We start from the raw sequence: 16245 nt of genomic DNA, 5'->3' as shown, positions 1-16245 counted from the left end.
TTCCCTCCCTTACCTCAAATGGCCACACTGCTGATACCGCACGTGAAAAGGCTGAATGCCTAAACTCGGTGTTTGCATCTAAATCTTATGTCCGAAACTCATCGCTTTCTGTACCCATCTTACCCAGTCGCACCCAACTGTCCCTGGACTCTGCGTCCTTTTCTCCTGACTAGGTGGAGAGCTTGCTGTCAAACCTTGACTCACATTCTGCAACCAGTCCAGATGGCATCAGCCCACGTGTCCTAAAAACCTGCTCCTTTGCTCTTGCTCAACCTCTCTCTGTTCTATTCACCCTCTCATTTGCCCAAGGTCATCTGCCATCTGCTTGTAAATCAGCAAACATTACTGCCCGGCATAAAAAGGTGCTAAAACAGATCCCTGCAACAACAGACCCATCAGCGTTCTCCCAATCATCAGCAAGGTTATGGAATCCATCATCGCTTCAGACATTAAATCCTTCCTCTTCTCCAATGGCTTGATTTCCGATCATCAATTTGCTTCCAGACCAGATCACTCTACACTGGATGCGCTGCTTCTGCTCTCCCAACAATGGATGGAGGTCATCAATGCTGGACATGAAATCAGAGCCAAATCCCAAGACATATCGCGTGCTTTTGACACGGTCTGGCACCCTGCTCTGCTCACCAAACTCTCTTCCTATGGTATCCAAGGCCATCTCTACTCATGGCTCGCAGACTTCCTCTCCTGTCGCAGTCAACGTGTGGCCCTCAATGGAGTTCTTTCATCACCCCTTCCTGTCCAGGCTGGAGTTTAAGGCAGCGTTCTGGGCCCTGTTCTTTTTCTGGTTTTCATGTACGATCTCTCCGACTCTCTGGAAAATCCTCTTTATCTCTTTGCTGATGACTCCACCCTCTGCCATACCATCTGTCATCACTCAGATCGGCAAGCAGCAGCTTCTTCACTCACTGCAGATCTGGGTGAAATCACAAACTGGTCCAACACATGGAACACGCCTTTCAATCCTGACAAAATCTCAATCTCACAGTCACTCCGAAAGGACTGTTTAGAAAATCCCCCCCATCGACTTTCTCAACAATCCTCTGGAAGAAGTCCGTTCATTCAAGCTTCTGGGTCTCACTATCTGCCATGATCTTTCCTGGGAAAGCGACATTTCCAACCTGGCCTCCAAAGGCAGTTGCCGACTGGGAATTGTGCACCGAGTAGTGCAAAGTCCTTCCTCGGCCCACCTGAGTTTCTGACCACATACAAAGCTTTCGTCCACAGCCTGATGGAGTACTGCTCTCCCCTATGGGCTGGTGCTCCTGCCTCTCACCTTACTCAGCTTCACGCTGTGGAAACCAAGGCATTGGGGATCACTGGTATCTCTCGCGATGAGGCCGAGTCTTTGGGCCTCTCACTCTCTCACCGCAAGCAGGTCGGTGGTCTTTCTGTCTTCTACAGTCTCCTCTCTGGTCTCACCCCCCCCCCCCTTGCTCTGTCTGTGATATGTCTCCACTATATTTCCGCAGGGCATTCAAGATCCGCCAACAACCCCCTTCTGGTAAAGCTACCAAAATCACGAATCACTGTTCACCTTCACTCTTTCATTCCTCTTTTTTCCCCGCCTTTGGAATAAACTCCCTCACTCTATTCATTCCCATTCTTCCCTCCAGGCCTTCAAAACAGCTGTTCACCACCACCTCTTATCTTCCCCCATCCAAAACCATGATTTTTTTTTCTACCCCCGTTAATCCACCCCAAACCCACCTCCTTCAATTTCCCTGCTTTCCTTCGTAAAAGTCCCTGTAATGTTCATCTTGTGTACCCCAGGTTCCCTGCACCATCCCTCTCCCTTCTACAGATCTCCTCATGTCTGTTCCCCACTGTTTTGTCCTTCCCTCTCCCACCCTTCCTGTATCATACCGCCCTTGCTGTGGGTTGTGAGTCAGCTCTCATACGAGCCTCGACAATGTATACAAAAAAACAAACACAGAAAGGGGTGAAAACGTAACCTCCTTCACCTTCAGTGGTGGAGGTAATAAATAAACAAATAAATAAATCACACTTATGCGGTAAAATGGTAAAGGCCTCATTGATTTCGTACTTCAATGATGTGACATTTATTCCCAAAGTCATTTCAGTGCAGCATTTTCAATCATCCAACCTGCATTCATTTTGGGAAGTTTAAAAGGGTCATGTGGTATTTTCCATATTTAAATAACCCTCAGGCATTCAGCTGTGGTGGCAAAAAAAAAAGAAAAAGAAGAAGCATTTCAACAAAATCGTATGTGCTCATGATTAATGAATGTTCGATTAATTGGGGAAATTCATCCGGGTACCTGGCTCGAATCCTGGCGAACCGCAAAGCGGTCGTCCCGGGCCAATTAACGATTCAGTCGTCCCAGGTCGGATTATGGGTCTGTCCGCCACTACGCCATGCCTGCATTTTCACCGAGCCTGTCAATATTCCATGCTGATCTGTGCTGTACGGCAGGAGTTTGTTTGAGAAAGTTTATGATTTCTAAACGAAACAGAAATACCGCAAGATGCATTCTCTGCAGGATAGGACTCGGCTTGGCCCAAGTGATGATACGGCCCAGCAGTGAACAGTTTGTGGCCACGGACAGAAACCGGCATGAAGGGGAGAATGGACGCGGTGTGCTGTGTGAGGAACGGCTGGAGGCTGCTTGTGTGTACGCTATGCAGCAAAACTCACGTGCATATCACACATCCCCACCTTTATGGCTTCTGCCCCCAACTGCATTAGTGACACACTTAGCCACTCCCCACTCATCCAGGGCCCATTCTGTTGAGGGTGGGGCGAACCCTTCCCCCACCTGTCAATCAACGCCTTTGGAGCGTTTTCCGTGACCACGGCTTTCCCGCCTGATGGCCCGTCGGAACACTAAAAAGAACATAAAACACGGGTTCCAACGGTAAGAACATTAAACAGGGGATCAAGGGATGGCGGTTTTAAACACAAACATGTGGAGCAGGTGAACAACAACTTTCCACACAAAACGACACATATCTATATCCCGTTTAGTTTACCTCAAGCTTATGCTAATACATGCAATACGAGAGATAACTAAGCTATACTACACAAAGTTAGACCCAAGACGACATATGGCACTAGGTCCTTTTAATTGCTCGTAGGCCCTAAAACCACATGTTCTACTTTTACTAGGTTAGCTGACTTACGAATCATCGATCACCTTATATACCCATTTTGTAGTTATTTTCTTCTTGACTAATGTTTGGCTTTCATAATCTTGCATTTTTGTTTGGCGAACGTTTTTATTTATTTTCAAGATAACAAATAACAATGACAAAGGCCAAGCCACCTGTGACACGAGATACTGACTACATATTTTAATTGGTCATCCTAGCGAAACTAGATCAGGTGCTCGACTTCCATCTGGTCGAGATGTGATGAAGAATTTTGCGTTTCACCATCGACCACAAAAACTCACAATTACTGAAAGTGCAAATCGTGTTCATGATCACTTTGTGCCATTTTGGATCAAATGTAGACTGCCAATACGAGAAAAACACCACATTGTCAAGAGGATTAACGATCTCGATGACCAACATGTCCTTCTGATGAAACATTAGAAAAGAAGCAACCAGAAAGACAAGTTAAAATGAGCAAAATGTACTGAAACGCTTGATAAGCTGTTTGACATCGGTCATGCCAATTCATTTCAAATGATAAAGAATGAAGAAGATAAACAGTTTCTGTTACTGCAGCAGGGGTCAAGCACAAGCGTGTATTGAAAGTATATCTATATATATATATATATATATATATATATAGATATATATATATATATATTGCACACATGTCTGGAGGAAGCGGTTGCATTTGGCATTTTTAATTTGAAATCGGCAAAGATTAGAAATGAGCGAAACCCATTAGAATTACCCTTCGAACAAACACGTTGCGGTGGAGAGGTTCATCTTCTTCATTTTTATGGACGGATGGAAGGAAATAGTCAAATATTGAAGCAGCTTCACCGCTTAAAAGTTAGAGCTTAAGGAAAGAACAATTTCAAAAAGGAATGCCACTGGCACATAGTGATATAGCAGAACAACAGCCAACGGAAACTGCTGAAGATGAAAGTGACCCGTCAAGTGACGCCAGCTCTAGTAAAGATTCTGATGAATAATTTGGTGCCACACCATCACTACATTGAAGCCCTTGGCGCAAGCACATCATACCATCAAAAGTTTCAGCAGTTCTGGACTTCACAAATGGTAGCATTTGAAAATCAACAATGATAATGGGTGCTGAACTCAATGAAGCAGGTTGCTTAACATCAATATCTATGATTCTTTTGAAAAGTAACTTACATCATCTACAGATCGTTTGAAAAGTAATTTACATCATCTACAGTTCTTTTGAAAAGTAATTTACATCATCTACAGTTCTTTTGAAAAGTGATTTACATCATCTACAGTTCTAATGCATCAGCTCGGGGGGTCCTCTTGTGCAAAAAAAATGTACCCTAAGTTACTCACTGGAATTTGAAGTTGACCACTTCCCTTAACAGAAAAACTTGGTTACCATTTCCATAACCCGGCAATAAGTGCGAAAATAGTTCCTCTTTTGGGGGTTCCGACGATAATTGTCGGGCCAATTGTTAGGGGAAGTGGAAATGAAAACGACTGTTACTTTGCAGTCTCATACCCTAGAAACACAAACTACCCCTAAAAATGTCGGTCTTGAGACCCTCTTTCATATGATATGCAAATTCGGTTCGTTGGTTCAAGAATCAGGTCACGAAAATTTGGGTCAAGTGAAAATATGACTTATCTCTGAAACATACCCCACAGAACATGCCACATCCATATTTTACGCTCTCTGAGGGTCTATCCCATCACCATAGGTGCCAAGGAACACAATCATATGAATAAAGTGGAATTTGTTGCAATAAAATGAAAACAGCACAGAATGAAAAGCGGTCGACTTTCAATCTGATCACTTTTTGGCCACTGCTTAAACGATTTCCTGTTGGGAAACTTAAATGGTTATGTCATGCCCGTTCACCCTAGATAGACAAATTAACCCTTAAACTGTTTGCCTTAGAAGACTCGTCCATGTGATATTATCTTTATGGAGATTGGGCCAATAATGAGGTCACTAGAGGTCAAAAGGTCACGGAAATTGGGGTTAAGTGAAAATTTCTGTGGAAAATGCACAACAGCACATGCCAGATCCATATTTTTTCATCTATGAGAATGCCAAAGGAACACAATCAAATCGGTAAATGACACTTAAATATCTTGCATGCTCAGAATCGAAACCAACGATTAATTGTACGAAACCTTGTACGAAACCAACGATTAATTCCCCCAGTTTAATTGCAGGTAGGTTACCATCACAATAGGTGGCAGCACCTGTACAGGTGCCTCCATTACATAAAACAGTGATTGTACACGTGCTATGCTATATTAGGCATGGTTCTTTGAAATTTTCTCCAATTTGCTGTACTATTCCTGTGAAAACATGAAAAGGCAATGCAGAACAATGTCTTATGAACCATGAAGAAGTATCTTATAGTTTTCTATGCTTAATTGAAGTGCACTGAAGTTAATTGAACATTGAAGTCAACAGGTCATTCAGCAAAGCAGCAACTGAGTTTGAGGAGGCCAACATTCAAGCCATATTAAATGTCATAGAGAAGAATGAGAATCCCTTCCTCACTCCCCCAAAAGAGAAAATGCTCCACAATATCTTAACCAAGGAAGTCATGTCAGAAGATATCAGAGAACAGCTGCTGAATGTGGAGAGAATCGGCAACGATACCTACGAGAAAGGTACATAGAGAAGACTGTTCGACTGTCAGACACGATTCATCGCACCAACCTTAAAACCTTCGCTGCAATCCACAAGAATTCATTCCCACACAAAGGAAAAGCAAAACTCAACAAGCGAGAAAATGCTCAGATGAAACGTACACTAGAGATTGCAAAGAAACGAGGACGGACTCTGGAGGAACTCCTGCAGTACGATGTGTGTACAACGTCTCCTCTCTTTGATGACGAAGACCTAATGACCAAGCCAATTAAAAGTGAAATTGTCCATGAACTTGAAGCTCATCTCAGCGACCAGGACCCAAGAACACCGAGACCTGATGACTCAATGGGAACATGCTGTATCGTTGATGTGATGGCAAACATTCGCAAGATCCAAACAAAGAGTTCAATTTTTTTTTGTGACTTCTGTGATGCCTTTCTAGGCTATGTTGCCTCTGCAGCAAAGGGTGCCTCGAGAATTGATTTTGTGTTCGATTCCTACATGGGAACGTCTTTGAAGGATTCTGAGTGGCAAAGGTGAGAGAAGAAGTCACCCAGAGAACTGCATGATGTGTCCAGGGAAACCCCTCTCCCTCGAGAAATGGACAGGTTTTGGCCATCAAGTGTCAACAAAGCAAAATTTGAATCCCTCACTCATGCAGAGGCACTGGTACGGAATTGGAGTGCTCCTACGTTGGAGATTATAGTCAATCGTTTCTGTGGACCAGACAGCATCGTGGTTTCGTGTTGGTCCAAGACATCAAGACCTGTAGAGGTTCCACAACTCAAGTGTAATGTAGAAGAGGCTGACATGAGGATTATAACGACATGCAATGCATGCTGTTAAACAAGGTAAAAAATCATATCATAGTCCCATCGTCAAACACGGATGTGTTCATTTTGCTGATGTTCTACTGGAGCGAGCTGAATGCAAACGGCCTCGAAGAACTCTGGGTGAAGGGGTTGGTGACTCGACAATATACATTCCGATACATATCCTTCCAAAGAGGATCGGACGAAGTTTGTGTCAGGTTTTGCCCACTGTCCACACACCAACTGGGTGTGACGACACAAGTAAAGTTGGAACCAAGCATGCTGCTATAATAGCCAATCCAGAGATGCACTTAAAGGACTTTGTGGTGGCGACAGGTAACCTGGATACAGTAATTGATAAAGTAGAAGCCTATCTGACACTGGTCCTTAAGAAAGGAACAACGATGAAAACCATGAACCAGCTCCGAAGCCACAGTATCATCATGCCAAGCGGTCATGTTTGGATGACCTGCCACCCACAAGTCATGCCATTCCGTTGCACATTTTGAGAGCCTACTTTGCTACAAAAGAGATGGTGTCCCTCCTCTCATCATGCGAACCCTCTGACCCAAGACAATTTGGCCAAGTTTGGCAAACCCTCTGACCCAAGTTTTGAATTTATCGATGATCTGCTGGTCCCAAGCAGGGGGAACAATCCAATTCCTGAAGACATTGCAATCCACTGCACATGTCAAACGTGTGGAACTCGGAGATGTCCTTGCCGCGGTTCTAACAATCCCTGTTGTACATTTTGCACTTGTCAAAGTGACTCGGAAATGTCAGGATGTCAAAATGTATTTGGTGTCGTCAGAAAGTGAGTCACTGACTGACTCATAAGTTTATACGCATTTCCAAACCAGAACCACATTCCACCAGTTGGTATGTGTTTACTTACTATGTTGGAGTGGCAGTTTTCGTTTAACGTTTCGGCCCTGTGGTGGTCATCAAGTACATTCCATTCATATAGGTATTTTTTGTATCTATTCCAAAAAATTTGACCCCAATAGAGGACAAGAATATGGATCTGGCATGTGCTGTTGTGCATTTTCCACAGAAATTTTCACTTGACCCCAATTTCCGTGACCTTTTGACCTCTAGTGACCTCATTATTGGCCCAATCTCCATAAAGGTAATATCACATGGAAGAGTCTTCTAAGGCAAACAGTTTAAGGGTTAATTTGTCTATCTAGGGTGAACAGGCATGACATAATAACCATTTAAGTTTCCCAACAGGAAATCGTTTAAGCGGTAGCCAAAAAGTGATCAGAGTGAAAGTCGACCGCTTTCCATTCTGTGCTGTTTTCATTTTATTGCAACAGATTCCACTTTATTCATATGTTCCTTGGCACCTATGGTGATGGGATAGACCCCCAGAGAGCGTAAAATATGGATGTGGCATGTTCTGTGGGGCATGTTTCAGAGATAGGTCAGAATTTCACTTGACCCAAATTTGTGACCGTTTGACCTCTAGTGACCTGATTCTTGAACCAATGAACCGAATTTGCATATCATATGAAAGAGCGTCTCAAGACCGACATTTTGAGGGGTAGTTTGTGTTTCTCGGGTATAAGATTGCAAAGTAACAATCGTTTTCATTTCCACTACCCACAATAATTGGCCCAACAATCTCCGTCGTAACCCCAAAAGAGAAACCATTTTCGCACTTATTGCCGGGTTATGGAAATGGTAACCAAGTTTTTCTGTTAAGGGAAGTGGTCAACTTCAAAATTCCAGTGAGTAACTTAGGGTACATTTTTTGCACACGAGGACCCCCCGAGCTGATGCATTATTATTATTTTTTTGCACACCCCCAAGCCAAGCTGATGCATTATTCTTTTGAAAAGTAATTCACATCATCTACGGTTCTTTTGAAAAGTAATTTACATCATCTACGGTTCCTTTCAAGCTGCAATCGTGAGGATCTTGCGAACATGTACATTCTCAAACTAGTTGATCATATCTTAGCTTTCCAGCAGATAAATTTCTGAAGTGTTTGTGTCTTTTGATTAATACATGTACCTACATAATAAAGCTTTACATGAAAATCATTGGCATTTCTTTACAAATTACTCTGGGCATATTTAAATGCCTGCATAGTGTACATGCATGATTTTTGTAAAACCAAGTTTGCTAGGAGAACCGTATATTATGTACACGCTGCACATCTTTAAAGACCTTGGGGATCCTCTAAAAAATTTCAAAACAACCGAAAATTTTGCATACGAGGATATTTTAATACAGAGAAACTTTATAGATGGTGAGATGTTGCGATTTGTCAAACTTTCATTCTTTTGGGAAACCCTGGAATGCACGGGAGAATAAAAGTCAAATTGTGCTTGTACTCAGACCTACTATGCTGAATTTCAACTTCACCCAATTTGCATGAACCCGACCACCAACGAATCATTTGAGCTTATGAGATGCTTTGTTTCAGCATAATCAGGAGCCAAAGCAGATAAGCTCAATCAAAACAGGAATGACAAGTTAATGGAAAACACCAAAAGTAGCCATTTGTTAGGTTTACTATCCGGTAAATCAAAGCATTCAAACTGTGTCAGTCGTTCGACTGGTTGTTGATTGTGTCTAAATATTCCATATGGATGTAGAAACCAAATGCTTTGAGAAAATGAATAATGGCCACGTCGTCTTCTTGTGCACAATGTTCTATACAGAGTGTCAGTTCTGCCGAAGTATTGTCGATTAGCTCAGGTTACAATCCTGGCCGAGTCGACATTTCACGAAATGGAAGGCATGACTAAATGTGCAGGAATTTGTAAATTGTTCATGGTGCCGGCAATAACCTGCCTACTCTTCACGAAGGACACCGTCAGATCTATTTTCCCCATTTTTATCCCCCCCCCCACCCTCTTTCACTGTTTCTTTAGTTACCTGTTGAAATACACTCTAACCTTCACACATGTAAGGTGCATTCCTCTTGATTGTATGCAGCACAAGGCTGCAGGGTAGTATCATTGGCTGAGGGTGCTGCCGTGACGCTGATGCAATCCCCTCGGTAGTCAGGACAGGAATTTGTGATGTATTCAAACCCAGGATAAATGGCCGAGAGGAGTGTGTGTGTACCATCCTGCCAGCCCTTTATTTTATTCCATCGGTGTCGCTAATTTTGAATGGAAATTTTAAAAATTACCCCCGTGTGGGGGTAACGGTCATCTCTATAATGTTTTTTACTATCATAATTGATGATCTGTTGCCAGCCTGGTGTTGGCGCAGTGGTTAGGGCAGCGGGCTTGGGATCCAAAAGGTCCTGAGTTCAAGCCCCGTTGGGCCACTAAATTAATACACCAGGGGGTTGACTCAGCCTGTCATCCTTCTGAGGTCGGCGAAGTGAGTACCAGTGTACTGGGCCGGTGTATACCCCAGTTAGAATAGGTATAACAGATCCCTGTGTCGTAAGAGGCGACCAGGGTTGCGTCAGGAAGGGCATCTGGCGTAAAACCTATGCCAAATCATTATGCGGATCATAACGGATGATCCGCTGTGGCGATCCCTAACGATAGCAACCGAAAGAAGAAGAAGAAGAATTGAGTATCTGTTGCCAGATATCTCCTAAAATGACAGACGAGATAGGTTTTGAAAATGGCGACTTTCACAACTTTCGTGACCTCGTGACCTTGACCCTGACCTCGAATCCAGGAAAAAAATGCCGTTGGGTATCACTCATCGACCTCTACCCACATACCAAATTTCATCAAGATCGGAAGGAAAAAGTTTTCTTTATACCGGGAGGTGTTTTTGACCATCTTCCAGGTTACGTGGCGGCCAAACGGGACGGAAATTCAAAAATCTGTCTGGTTAGATACAAGATAATAGTGAACGAAGTGAGCTTCATACTTAACGCGTGCACGTGAGAGAATAGGAAACAACAAAAACAACACAATACCCTGGCAATTGTGAATCCGTGTCATTGGCTATGACCATTTTGCTTCCGTTTTTTGTTTTGTTGCTGGTTTTTTTTTGTTTCCGGTTTTTGTCATGGGGAATGATGCATGCCGGGAGATCATGACCGGAAGTGTTTATTTATTTATTCAATTATTTTTTTCCCCAAAGTAAATTTTATACTCCTGAAGGTGATTTTTTTTTCACGACAGGAAGTGTTTATTTATTTATTCAATTATTTTTTTCCCCAAAGTAAATTTTATACTCCTGAAGGTGATTTTTTTTTCACGACAGGAAGTGTTTATTTTGTATTTAACATTACCGGGAGTGATTTTGAAACTCTTTCCGGAACTTTTAATTTCTTTTATTCTTGACAAGAAGTGATCGTTTATTTATTCAATTATTTTTTTCCCAAAGTTAATTTTATAATAAAGAGATCTCCCGCATCATCAAAAAATATTTTTTAATCGCGATTCACATTATTTGTTCGCTGATCCCGAATCCAGGCCAAAGTAACCGGAAATTGCGTCAAAATCATCAGCTGTGCGGCGCTTACACGTACCATGGTATAGTTGGCAAGTATACAGTTGTGAACAAGTTTTATGTAAAGTCAGAAGCGAATGCAAGAAGAATTCCACGTTCGCTTCTTAGCTTTGCCTATTCCATATTATTTATATTTCATTTCTCCTTCCTTCCTTCTTTGCGAATCGCATCGGCGTTTTTGGCCATCTTCCAGATCACGTGACGATCAAACGGGAAGGAAATTCAAAAATCTGTCCGGTTAGATACAAGATAATATTTTTTACTATCATAATCAATAAACAGTTGCCGAATATCTTGTCGAATAGCAGACGAGATGGGTTTTGAAAATGGCGATTTTTATAACTTACGTGACCTCGTGACCTCGTCCCCGACCTTGAACCCGGACAAAAGTTATATCGTTGTGCAACACTCATTGACCTCTACCCACATACTAGTTTCATCAAGGTCGGAAAGAAAAATTGACGGACGTACGGACGGACGTACGGACATTTGGTCCAGCTTTATTAGGTCATCTCGGTAGAGATGACCTAAAAAGAGCTTTGACCTTCACAACAGACCCATACTTTCCTTCAATGGTTTGTGTTTCCTTCTTCGCAACATTTAGATGTGAAATATTCATGTCATTCAGATTGTGGAAATGCAACGAAAAATGGGGTCGAACGTTTCAGTTGCATGATAGCTACCACCAGAGTATAGAAAAATCACTTGATTTCCAGAAAAAGAAGGTAAAATTATCACTTCATCCAAACAATCAATACTTTCGGTACCTGCTTGATAGTTTAAGGACACAAATATAAAATCTGAGTAATCCCAAGCGTGTGTGCATTTGTTTGTCTTTCACAGCCAAACCGTAGCACCTCGAGGCCCCAAACCTTGGGTGTAGGTGCTTCAAAATCTAGGCAAGGATTTAACCTACCATACATTGGTATTGAAGGCCATTTTGAGGCAACCAAAGGCTGCTATAAAATGTATAATGAGATGTGGGGCGAGGCAGTGCTACTGCAGGTAAGAGCTCACCACTGTGAAGGAAACAAGTCCATAACTTTTCAGCATCAAACATATCCCGTAACCCCCACCGGTAAAAGCTCACCGCCATGAGGGTTATTTGACGTTATAACTCCACACGTTTAACGTAAATGTGCCGGGAGCCCGACAAAGCTTCTTCCCATGCAGTGCTGGGTACCCCTCCTCGTCTGCATATAAATATGTCGATATTTTCTTATTTTAAGGGTTACCCATTTGCCAAAATACCATAATACACAATTAGGGTCTTGAAATGTTCTTGCTCTTTAAGATGCCACAAATATGCACATGAAAAGTAAAAACTATGAAAAAGCTTATACATGCATCACAGATCACTGATTTAAAGATTAAACTGAAAACCACTGCAATAACAACTCAAAGTTTAACATCACATCCGACATTCTTGACAGCTGAAAAGAGGCCGGGGCTGATGGTGAGGCTGAGAAATACAAGAGACCGAGCTTCTTACAGTCGCAGATTCCTCTGGAATGACAGGGTGAGATCGAGATTTTCCAGGATTGACCGGCATGTTCTATTTCTCAGAGCAGCATCCAGTGAAATCAAAATCAGCAGCGAGTAAGGTAGCTGCAGTCGGATTAGTAGTGGAATGGGGGTACTGTATGACAGAATGTGGAATCATCTGCAAAAAACAAGAGAAGGTTTTTTTCAAAGCATTTTTGTTTATGTAGATTATGTCGTTTATGTAGATGTGGAACAAGACTGGACCTTAAGAAACTGCCTTTGGGATTTCCAGCTTCCATTGATACGCAACAAGTTGACTGCGTGAGTGGCGGGAGGAAGCCATAATTTCAAGAATGAAGAGAGCCTTCTGTGCCACAGGCATAAAGATTGGCAAGCAAAGCAGGATGACAGACTGTTCGAATGCCTGAGATATGCCCAAGCTGATGGTTCTGACCACTTGATTGACATTTAGGGCCTCCAACCATTGCTGAGGGAGGAACAGCAGATGGATTCAATTTTGGTGAAGATCTGAGATCAGCCTCGATCAAAACTGGAAATCTGACATTGGAAACAATTATGGATTCCATGACTTTGCTTGCAATTGGTAGAATGCTCAGAAGTCTGTAGTGGATATGTTTTTGCACCTTTCTTGCAGACGCGTGATGTTTGCCGACTTCCAAGGCCGATGGAGGTTGCTAAGGAGAAGGACAGACTGAATATGGCAGGCAAATGTGAAGCAAGAATGACAGAGCAGGATTTGACAACATGGGCAAATGACCGAAGCAGGGTCAAAATTTGACAGAATTTTCGTTACCCTCTTAGGGGAGAATGACACAAAGTCCAGTTGATAGAGAGTACGAGAAGGTAAGATAGGGACAGTGCAAGATGGGTTGGATACATGATATTTGGAAGCAAACAGCATTTAAACATTCAGCCTTATCTTGAGCAAAGTCTGCAGTAATGCCACCGAGGTGAGGGAGGGAATGGAGGGGGAGCATGCACCACTAAGACCGAGAGGAAGGAGACTGGTTGGAGTGTTCAGCCTTGGGATTTGAAAGATGGAATTGTTTGCTCTGCCTCAGGATGGGCACACACACACACACACACACACACACACACACACACACACACACACACACACACACACACACACACACACACACACACACACACACACACACACACACACACACACACACACACACACTTGTTGTGAGCCTTTGGTCAGGTAAGCTTTCCATGTTGAGAAAGCAAGCTGCTTGAACGCAACCCTCTCTCCATAGGATTCAGTCAGTGTACCAGGGCCTAAAGATGTAAAGATGAATGGGATAGCTGCAGGCGTACAAGAAAGTCGGCTTTTGTGAAAGTATTCCCAGGTGGAATAAATATCAGGTACTGTGGAGATAACAGCCCAAGCTTTGCACACTAGAACACGAACCTGCAGTTTGCAGCACTTTGGCTCTGAAATTGGCAAATTATACGGAATCTTGTCCCGATCGCAATTTTTTATCTCACCTGGAAGGTAGTTCTGGGGAGATTATGGGATGGTGTGTTGTCCGTCCGTCAGTCCGTCCACAAATACTTCAACTTCTTCTCTGAAACTACACATACGATTTCGATGAAAAACTTTACCACAACCTCCATCACCCGTGATGTACCAAAGTTTGTTCACGGCATTAAAAAAGTGTGTATATATATATATATATATATATATATATATATATATATATATATATATATATATCAGGGTCTGAGGAGGTCGACATAGGGAGTTCACAGGGGGGGAGCAGCCCCCCACCCCCCCCCCTCAAAATAGGTATTTGCTTTCTTCTCAGAAGCAACACACCCAATTCTGATGAAACTTGACTACAACCTTCATCACCTGCGATGTACCAATATTGGTTCACGACATTAAAAAAATAATAATAAATAAATAAATGATTGGGGTCAAAGGGGTGCGGCCCACCAAAATATGTATTTGCTTTCTTCTCCGAAACTACACACACAATTGATGAAACTTGACCACAACATTAACCGTGATATACCAAGGTTTGCTCATGCTACTTAAACAAAAAATAAATAAATAAAATAATCAGGGTCGAAGGGAATATACAGTATGAGGGGGGGGGGGGGAGGGTTCCCCCCAAAATAAATATTTCCGATGACATTAGTTCATTGGTACATTTTCCTGATTCTGTCCCATGTTGACTTCACTCTCAGTATCATTATTCGACCAGATGAGCACCAGGGGTATAGCCCTTATTTTTTTTCCACCAATTTGTTTGCCTGTGCCAATAAAACAAAATTGAAAATCATTCCAAAACAAGAAACGTACTGTTTGTAGGGACATCAAAAAGACGAACAGGCACGGATAACCAATTTAACGTGTTAAATAAGGTGGTGTAAAAGATGGTGCACCAACGGCAGTAAACTTCCGAAAAGAACTTGGATTTTTTTTTCTACAGCCTTTTAAAACCCTCATTTTATTTCAATTAAATTGAATCATATGTACTTGAATACTGTAGAACACAAATCACCTGTTTAGAAATTCCAGAAACCACCATTTTTTATTTTTTTTAAATAAATTTTACGCCATTTCAACCAATCAAATTTGATGCTCGTGCTCTCAGCGTTGGGAATATTGAGATTGACAAAATAGCGGCTCATTGGAAATATCGATAGTGCTGAGAAACGCATTAAACAAGAGCTTTAAAAATAAAAGACATTTCCATTGTCCTTTTTCTCAAAACTGCACAGGGTAAGGTGCTCTATTAACTGTCTAGGTATGACAGAGCCGATTGCAATCCCTGCCAGTTAGCCTGTACGAACACATATTGTGTATGCATCGTTGATGTTGCACCCTTACAATAGCCAGCGGGATGTGGGCTTGGAAAACAAAGTGATCAGAAGAGCCAACAACCACAGTTTTTCTTTCTATCAATTTATCATTATAAAATGAGGACATCCCTGACCCAAACCTTTGATTTTTAGAAAACATAAAAAAAATGGGAATGTCTATCTCTCTCTTTCGAGTGCAGCCTGTGGCTGCTGGTTGCATCATTGGTTGGGACGTGGCTATGCCGATGATGCAGTGTCCCCCTTACCAGTGCACTGGTACTCATTTTTCCGACCTCGGAAGGATGACAGGCTGAGTCAACCCCCTGGTGTATTAATTCAGCGGCCAATGGGGCTTGAACTCAGGACCCTAGGATCCCAAGCCCCACCCTAACCACTAAACCCACACCAGGCTTCTGAAATGTCTATGATGGGGCGTCAACGTTTTAAGTTCGGCTGAATTAATCGTTTTCCCACATTTCCTCAAAATCAGGAGTGTGAACTGCAAATGCTGACAAAGTTCAGAGGGATGGGGAGGGAGAAGACACAATGACAGAACAGATGGGGGTAAATGTGAAAAGCAACACGATTAACAGGATGCGACGGGAAAGGAAGCTGCTTGGGGCTGGGGAAGTGGGGTGTGAGAATGTTTATGGCAGCAGAAAACTGGTCGATGGCATACGAGCAAGTCTGGAGAGTCCAAAGCAAGATATGCAAACTAAACAGAAATAATAACTGGACGAGAGGGTAATCAATTTAACGGCCCAATTATTCCCACCTCATCGGGTCAGTCACTTAACTTTCAGGCCAAGTTTTTTTGGCAAGGCGTGACATTCGATTGAAGACAATTAGTCCAACTCGCCTCCTGTTCACGAAAGACACCACAGTAGCATTAACATCCAGGAACTGATG

At 42.5% G+C, this 16245-nt stretch overlaps 1 protein-coding gene across 8 annotated transcripts in view; it reads right to left on the bottom strand.

Annotated features, from left to right (window-relative positions):
- The window catches only part of LOC147022875 (mechanosensitive cation channel TMEM63B-like), a 117838-nt gene that overhangs the window by 100565 nt on the left and 1028 nt on the right, over positions 1-16245 (bottom strand). Inside the window, exon 2 of one of the 8 annotated variants that reach the window (XM_085887783.1) lies at positions 14014-14099. The exons of 6 other annotated variants lie outside the window; for them this stretch is intronic. The gene's annotated coding sequence lies outside the window, so the exon portion shown is untranslated. Of the gene's footprint in view, positions 1-2698; positions 2720-14013; positions 14100-16245 lie in introns of those variants that run through there. One more of the 8 variants, XM_085887786.1, reaches the window with a different exon arrangement.

The sequence above is a fragment of the Eptatretus burgeri genome, chromosome 7 (genome assembly GCF_056783735.1).
Source record: "Eptatretus burgeri isolate ZD-2024b chromosome 7, Ebu_testis_v1, whole genome shotgun sequence".
NCBI lineage: Eukaryota > Metazoa > Chordata > Myxini > Myxiniformes > Myxinidae > Eptatretus > Eptatretus burgeri.
This window is presented reverse-complemented; position numbering and strand designations above follow the sequence as displayed.